This window comes from Alligator mississippiensis, chromosome 1, assembly GCF_030867095.1.
Source record: "Alligator mississippiensis isolate rAllMis1 chromosome 1, rAllMis1, whole genome shotgun sequence".
Classification (NCBI taxonomy): Eukaryota; Metazoa; Chordata; order Crocodylia; family Alligatoridae; genus Alligator; species Alligator mississippiensis.
In genome coordinates, this window is record NC_081824.1 from 153,774,569 (window position 1) to 153,783,570 (window position 9,002).

General features: G+C 44.8%; 1 long non-coding RNA gene across 1 annotated transcript; it reads left to right on the forward strand.

Annotated features, from left to right (window-relative positions):
* Positions 1–7,200: 7,200 nt before the first annotated feature.
* Positions 7,201–7,856, forward strand: LOC109281222 (uncharacterized). Its single transcript, XR_002087796.2, has 2 exons — positions 7,201–7,423; positions 7,531–7,856. It is a non-coding gene; the product is annotated as an uncharacterized LOC109281222 (long non-coding RNA).
* Positions 7,857–9,002: the final 1,146 nt, after the last annotated feature.

A 9,002-nucleotide genomic window follows, 5' to 3' on the forward strand; every position in this document is an offset into this window, starting at 1 on the left:
ACAATCTCAGAACTTGTAGAAATATGCAGTCAATAATTTTAATGGACACCAGGCAAGACTCATCGCTGTGTAACCTGCTGAAATTAATGGAGTTATGCCAGCACTGAATTTTGCCCAATACAGCAGTCTAAATTCAGAATTTTGTTTTAATGGCCTACTGTTATTTCCCCGGTGGCAGGAAATACTTGGAAAAAAAAAGCCCTTCACGTAAACAGTGCCTATTTTTATGCTTTTGGGGAAGTAACCCTGCAAGAAACAGAGCAGTGATTACAGAATGCAAATCAATCATACCAGCAGAATTATGAGGCTGAGGATGAATATCAACATGGCTTCTTTTAAGAAAAATTGTAGTGAAATTGTAATACCTTTGCTGGGGCTGAGAACAGGTCTCTTACTGGGGAATGGGGTATTCATAACTTGTGTCTTAATTAAATAAGACAAATGAAGCTCGGTTCCTTGGGATATTTGTCAGTGTATAATTGTGGTGCTTGACATAAAGGAACACACATGAAAACTTATGATGTTTTTTAATACATATTAGAAATACTGATTAATTTTGGGCTGAATTCTGTCCTTTTCACACTCTCTCCAGTTGTGGATGGCCCTGAATGTGGTGGAACTGGAGTAGTTGGGCTATACTGGTGGGCGAATCAAACCCACACTTAATATTACTTCCTCTGTACATCACTGAACTGTATTCAGTTGGTTATAAAGTTTGTCCTCCTGGTAGAGTGCATAGGTCAATCTGGGGACAGGTTATGGAGCTTTGGCCAAGGGACCTGTGTTTACATGGACCCATTGTTCAAACTTTCTTTTGCAATGAGGACATACAGAGGGTAAAGCAGCCATGGAACTACTGCAGCCATGACGCTTTACTTTTAGTGGTTCAATTGATGATTTATGCCTACATTTTTACTTCCCAGAATTCCAGTGTATTTCCATTGCACCTAGCTCATTATGATTGAACTCAAGGTTGAGGTGTGGCTGCATATGAATTTTGAAATTATCCCCATATAGCTGTGACTATTAAGTTTTGTATTTCAGTTGAGGAGGACTGCAGTCCATCATAGCTGCTTTGCTGTGTTTGTGCAACAGCAATCCAGAATCTCATGTGTGGGGAATCAGAGAGCTTTCTGTCCTTGAACTATTTTTCCTCTTTGAATTAATATTTGAACTTCTTATTTCTAAAGTTAACAGAGTAAACAAAGGGAATCAATATGTTACTAATTCTTGTAGCAAACACCAGTAGTTAGACCATGGTGGCTGTTGAATAATGGCACATGCTGCAGTGACAACTTGTTCTTGTCACCTGGTATGTGATTAAAACCAAATATATACATTAAGGAATTACAGCAAATCATGCTACAAATTGCTATTAAATAGGACAGAACTAGTGAAATAAGACAACAAAAGGACAGTCAGAGACACAGCAGGGGCACTCACAGGAATGTTCATGAACTGCCTACAGAAGGACAATAGGTCAGATTCAATACAAGGAAAAGAAAAAGAAATCAGCACTAATACAAACATTGCATAGAGCTAGATGTTCAGAACAAATGTAGGGAAAGCAGACCGATAATAGAATTTAAAAAAATTAAAAAAGAATAATTCAGAGGGGGTAAAAGAAAGAACAGTTTGGGAGGTGGGAGCCTTGCTGAAAAATTAATTACAGCCTTGAAAACATGTATAACTGAATTTTCACAAGTTTCACTGTGTTGTTCCTGACTGCTGTGCTTCATGTAATGTAAGAAAGTACAGAAACAGACTAAGTGGATGAGTCTTACTACCATTCACTTTAGAGGCTTCATTGTTGAAAACAGGAATCAAGGTTCTTGCATGGATGTGTATGTATGTACTGGGAGACAAATTCAAAATTTCACCTGAACCTACCAGCTCATTGGGCTGGTGCAGTTCAAGCACACCAGTTTCTGTAACAAACAGCACCACGGGAGTGACGTGGCTATAGTTTTACCTGATGGATTACCATTGGTGCCCCAGCCTAAGTCAACTGACTCAGCTGGGCCAGTTTGAACTCATGCTTCTGGAACCAATGCAAGATACATTAACCTATCTACCCACAGCGTGGGTACAAGAATCACTAGAAAAAAATGTCTCACTAAACCCAGTACAGATGTGCCTAACCAACCACTGTTTTGCCAACCATAGTTTTGAGTATCCACACTTAATATTTTATATACCATTTTGGCTACCACGGTATACAGTTTTGAGTAACCATGGTTTTCTGTGGCCTCACATCAGCCTGTCACCTGCCATTTTTCCCATAAGCCTTTTGTCTTGACAACCACGATTTTGCCAGCCACAGGAACTTTCAAAAACCTAATCCCAGTGGTTGGTGAAGGAAACCTGTATTGTAAACTCTCATGATTTTTGGCATTGCTTTTAAATTTATGCTTCGGGAACAAGCAAGCAGAGACATTGATCCCAGTAAGAGTGGGAGCAAGTAGTGAGGGTGAAGCAGATGATGATTTTTTAAAATTATAATGAAGATCAGAACCAGCAGCCCAGGGCCCAAGCAGTTGAACATTACTTCTCATCTGTGAGAAACTTATCTGAGATGTCACCTACTATGAAAAAGCTATTCATCCATTATAACACAAGCATTCCCTCATCTGCCCATGTAGAGCGATTGTTCAGTAGTGGGGGCTTAGTTTTGCGAGACAGAAGAATGTGCGGGCTGGGAGCGGTCCGAGGCCCTTTTTTCGTGCGGCAGGCTGTGGCCAGCAGCCCGGACACGCTGGGTCAGGGAAGGCAGGCGGCACGCTAGAATTAGGCACGGACGCTTAATGGTTGATTTAAGATTGTTTACTTACACCGTAGATGGTCGCGGTGCAGGCTGGAAAACTTCCAGGAAAACTTCGCTTAAGTCCCAGTTTAAGGACTCGGACAGAGCTCTGGAGTCACTCACACGAAGTTTGCTAGGCTCTGTGGAACTTGCGCGCAGGGAAAGGGGCTCGTCGAAGGATTGCGCTCGGTGACGGGGAGAGGCCAGAGGCTGATCAGACCTCTATAGCCAGCTCTAAGGCACATGCGCTGGGTCCGATAGGCTCCGCAGTGCACCTAGAGTTCTCCTCAAGATGTTTACGGAGTCCCCCCTTGCAGGGTTCTCCTCCGGAGATCTCCAACTTGGGCGGAAACCACTCAAGCCTCTTATACGGCTAGCAAGCCAATCGCTAGTTGCCACGTAGGAATAATTTAGAACTGACCAATAGTGGGGCATGAATCTGAATACAAATGGCGGGAACTCCTTGCAACGTGCATTTCTGTGTTGCAACGAAGAAATGCACCCTGCAAAGAAAGCTACAAGCGGCGGGAAATAATTCAGCAGTGCCGAAGCGCACACAAACAAAAAAATCACACCCTTGGGTTGTGACAAAGAAGAAAATTATGAGATGTAAATTTTGAAATGTAGCTTTTGCTGAAGTTCAATAAGCATCTTTAAACAGCTTCTGCTATCCAACTGAACATTCTTTTTCTCATTTAAATTAATCTTATCATTTCAGTCTAATTTTGATTTTCAGACACTTTAATTATTTCTAATTCAAATGTATTTCATACCCCTTTGTTATCTTTTGAGCAATAAAAGTTGTAACAACAGAGGTTTTCTGTGGAAACAGCTTTCATTTGTCACCTGGCTATGAATATCTCCTTTCTGTTATTCTGTTATACCTATATGATGGGTTGACTTTTACAAAGTACTTCACATGGAGAGGGTGAGAAGGATCTAATGTTACATAGGTATTAATAAACTGTTATTCTGAAAACTGTATGACAAGTATAACATTGTTTTCAGGACACGCAGGGTGAGTTCTGAGTAAATTAGTGGACTTCTGTGGGCTTATGGAAAAGAAACCCACTCATTGCATTTGAAAATGAAAAATGATGTTAAGAGGCAATTCACCACGTTTCATGCATTTCTCACGAATCAACTTAAGTTTTAACTAGTTACTCTCTTTTTAACTTTTAACTAGTTGAAAGTGAAAATATTTAACTTTTAACTTAACTCAAGTTAATTTTAAAGGCTGCTAACTTTTAACTTTAACTAGTTACATTTTCCATAAACTTTTCCCATGACTACCAATCTGCAATACTCTTCAACATGGTTTCTTGAAGGAAGTTTAGGGAGGGAGAGCTATACCTCTCCAGGCACGATGTTTGTGGACAGATATCTTCTGAGGGCAAAGGATTGGGATAGTACTATATTTATGTAAGATTTCTAGTCTGAGCACTCTTAGGAAAGAAGAGATCCATTCAAGATCTGCCTAATCCCCAAAGTCTCCTTAGTGCTTCAGGTAAACATCAGCTTCTAGGCTGATGCCAGCATCTCTTTTCCTCCTCTTCCCACCCACAGCCTTCTGCTGCTCTCTCAGGAAGTACAGTCGACATGGAGGTTACTCAGGCCTACACACAGAAAGTCTTGTACTAAAACCTCCAAATGCCTGAAGACAAGATGGTTCTGTACTTTCCAGAACATTACCTTAAAACTCAAAATAACCAGTTGTCCCCTCCAATCTCTCACATCCCTGTTTGGGGTGCACTCCTGGAGTAATTCCTCTACAATTGATGCTTCTCCTGTCACCACCTGCAAGAGATGTTCTTCTTTCCCCGCACCACTTTAGCAAAAGCAGAGTCCCAGAGTAGGTGGTGCCATGTCTCCTTTTCTCAACCTACTGTTCTTGGACACTTGGCAAACCTCCACACTGAGTTGCCAGACTGGCAATGCACGATGTGCCATGAGCCAACTTATGTCTTTGTAGCAGGTTCGAGCCACAGGGGCAGCCACCAAGGCAGCTCTGGTAGCCCTGTGACCCCTGCCCAGTTCAGTCTCTATTACAGCCCTCCCTTTGATTGCTCGTCTGCCATGCTTTGTTCTTATTTTTGGTTAAACTAGCCAATTGCCTGTCCAGAATAATGGCAGGGAGCAGGCAGAGATGGAGTACTGCCACCCATCACCCCACATCGCCGTTGCCTCCCAGGAGCAGTGGGGGAGGAAGCTTGCCCTGCTGTCCCCTCCATCAGCACCCTGTGCTACCACCACCACCAGTACTGCTGGCCTCGCCCTCCCCGTCCCAGCCCTGCTCCCCAGAGGTGGCATAGCACTAATCAGAGTGCTCCAAGAGCGTTATGGACAGACAGACAGACGGACTAAACCCTTTATGATATAAGAATAAATGAGGAGTGAGGTTTAGTCCACTTGTATCCCTGAGTCCTTCCTGGACCCTCAGTCCCCTGGACTCAACCTTTAAGCCCAATAGCCCCCCTCAGCTGACCTCTGCCCCTGCCAGGCCCCTGTAGTTTTAAAGGCTATGTACATATCTATGCCATGCAGGGCATCTGTAGCTCAAGGGCTAAGGGCTCAAGGCCTGGCTCCGTTTCCCCCCCTATACCATGCCCCAAGCCTTGTGAGTGTTCTCGCTCTTCGATGTTAACTATTTATATACATAGCCTCCTGGCCACCTATGTAGTTTCCCTCTGAGCTGTCGGGCCCCTTGCCCTACAAGCAGCCCCTCATCGGGCTCTCGGACCCTCTAGTCTGGCCTAGCCCACTCACAGTTCATGGACCATCTGGTCCAGGTCTCAGTCTTTCCTAGGCTACTGAACTCCTTATTGGGCCCCACTCCAATCTAAATAGGCCTTCAGCATGCCACCTCAGGGCTCAAGGCTAACCCACCACTGTAACTTAAACACCATGCATCTCAGCCCCCTGGCAGACAGACACCTCAACCCTCTGGGGGCTTCACATAAAGAAAGGCCACCGCTGCACTGCGACCTGCTCCAGCCCATGCAACCGGCGGGGACCAGCTCAGGGCAGGGCCAGCATGCAAACGAGGAAGGGAGGAGCGGGGGAGGAAGGGAAACCCTGCAATGTGGGAGAGGGGAGGAGCTGGCATGCAAATGAGGAAGGGAGGGGTGGGGCGAGGAAGGGACACCGTGAAATGAGGGGGGAGGGGAGGAGCCACATGGCGTCAGCAACACCAAGCTGACGCGGTGTGTGTGGGAACCTTGTCCCTTCCCCAGCCCTTCAGCAGCCATTAGGAAGCTGCTGAGGGGCTGGGGGAGGGACAAGGGGTGGGAACAAAAGTAAACAGCGTTTATTTTCATTTCCCATCACAGCACTGCGGGCCATAGAAAATAGCTTGGCGGCCCGCGGGCTGTATGTTGGACAAGCCTGGTCTAGATTCTGGAAGATTTTGTGTATATACCGCTGGCAGGGGTCTTGGGTAACAACTTGAGATAAGGTTCTTGAGGGCTAGACTAACACTTTGCAGGACAGGAATATACTTTGTACAGGATAAGAAAGGTGAAATTGGCAGCCTTTCATTGAGAAAATGAGCAGCTGCTGCTCGAACAGGAGTATATTGTTAGGCCAGATACCTGTTCATTTTGTCAGATCATTTGAGTTTGATTCACTCTGTGCTCAAAGATTCTTTTGCGAGTGTCTACTATTGAAAATAATCGTTGTTGTTAGTTTGGGGGCCTAATACTACAAAGCCCTAAACCTCTGCAAATTGGTGATTGGCAGCACTACGTTCAGCACCTCACAGGATGGGGACAGTATAGACTGTAATTTGTACTCAGGTATATATAAAGCCTGTGGTATAAAAATCTGCATTGCTTAAGAGTCATTATGTAATGCAATCTAACTTCTGGTCTTCCTTTTTTATTATACTAGCATATTGCCATGAAAATTGTTATCTCTCTTATCAGCTAATTAAGTAACCACTGGTGATTTAAATTGTTGTGGTAAACCAAGGCTACCAGATGGAAATTTGGCAACCAAACTGATACAAGAGAGCTGAAGATTTGTGTGTGACTGATAGAGAGAGCTGAAGATTTGTGTGTGATTACTGTACCTTTCAACTAGATTCTTGTAATAAATTGATGTTTTGTGACAGCTAACCTGAGTTCTAAGGCAGCCCCACTGGCCAAAATATTGACCATTATTATGACTACTGTTTCAGTTGAAAGGTAGTCAATTCAATTACATTTTTAATTAATGTGGCCAAGTAGTAATTGTCAAATTTTAGAATAATTCAATTTTGAGGAACCAATGTGGTTTACAGGAATGCTTTGATTACTAACAGCGTTATCCATTTCTGACTGCTGGCCAACTTACAATGTTTGCATCACAGCTACAAAGATTTTGGGGAGTGAATTGTGAGAAATAGTTGCACGTTTATTTATATGTGTAACAGCTGCTGTTGGATTTGCAGCAGGGCTCAGGATCCTTGCAAAGGCAGAGCAGGAAAGTTTACAGAAAGTTGTTGCTTGATAGGACATGTGCATGTTTTTGATTGGCTCCTGAGGCAGGAGAGGGGCGGGAACTCTGCCTGGGACTGGCTTGGCTCAGAGAAGGGAAGGGACCTAGGAGCACAGAGCTCGGGGTGGAACCACCGTGTAGCTGGTGGGTGATAAATCCAGGGTTTGTTCAGTTATCAGCACAAGCGGCCGTGCCTGGGAATTGGAGAAAGGTGTTTTTGGGCAGAGGGGACAGTGTGTGTTTCTTTGCAGATACCACAGACAGCTGGAGCAACAGAGAGCTTCTCTTCCCCAGGCAGTCTCTAGCAGACAGCAGGACTTTCTGAAGCAGCAGCACCAGCCATGGTTATTGTGCTGCCAGTGTGAAGGAGAGCTGATGTCTTGTTAAACCTGTGTGCTCCAGCTGAAATTCCCCAGTCTCAAGGTTTAAACTGGGGCGTTGTACTGAGGATGTCTTTGATTCAATTTGTACAGTGTTTTGATACCTGCCTTTGACAATTTGATTATCGATACCCTGTTCTGCTTTTAACCTCATTCATATGTTGACTGTTTTGTAAATAATAAACTGTGTAAATAGGTATGTACTCCAGTGTGTCGGGAAAGCTCTCCACGGAGAGGTGGCCCCAGCTTTATGGGCTGAGAGGTTGATGAGGCAGAAGTTGGTTCCTTTTTCCTGGTTCCTTTCTCAAAACTCATCTATACTCAATAAAAATTTGGTATTAATGAATTACACATTTTAAAGAGACAGAATTTCATTAGCCATGCATATGTGCTAATTAATATGTAAAATAATAGCCCACATCAAGTACAGAGCCCTAAACGAAGGTCAGATTAGGATGGGATTATGGGGCAAAATACTTCTTGGACCACCCCAAATTTTGTGGCCCAAAGTGCAGTTTGGCCATGCCAGGCTGACAACACCCAGCCACTGTGCTAAGTACCTGGAGCTGAATAAGGAACTGGATTTTGGGCTGGGTTTATATCCAGAAATCCTTGGGCCACCCCAAACCACACCTCTGTGCCACTGGGGGACCCTCCTGGACATCTCTGACCAGAGACTTGCCCAGCCCAAAGTGCGGTTTGGCCGTGCCAGGCAACAGACAGAGCCCGAGCCTGAGCCACTGCGCTATCTGGACCTGAATAAGGAACTGGATGATGGGCTGGGATTATACCTAGAAATCCTTCTTGGGCTACCCCATGCTGTGCCTTTGTGGCACCGGGGGACTCTCCTGGACATCTCTGACCACAGACTTGCCCAGCCTAAAGCACGGTTTGGCCATACCAGGCTGCCAACTAACACCACTCCCTAGACACTGTGTAAAGTATCTTGATTTGAATGAGGAACTGGAATTTGGGCTCTGATTATAGCTAGAAATCCTTCTTGGGCCACCCCAGACCACATATGTGTGCCACTGGGGGACACTCCTGGATATCAGAGAGAGACCAGAGACTTGCCCAGCCCAAACCACGGTTTGGCTGTGCCAGGCTGCCAAATGACAGCACTCCAGCCACTGTGCTAAATACGTGGACCTGAATAAGGAACTGGATTTTGGGCTGGGATTATAGCCACAAATCCTTCTTGGGCCACCCCACGCCATGCTTCTGTGGCATCGGGGGACTGTCCTGGACATCTCTGAATAGAGACTTGCCTGGCCCAAAACAGGGTTTGGCCGTGCCAGGCTACTATCTGACATTCTAAGTATAATGGTTTGAATAAGGAACTG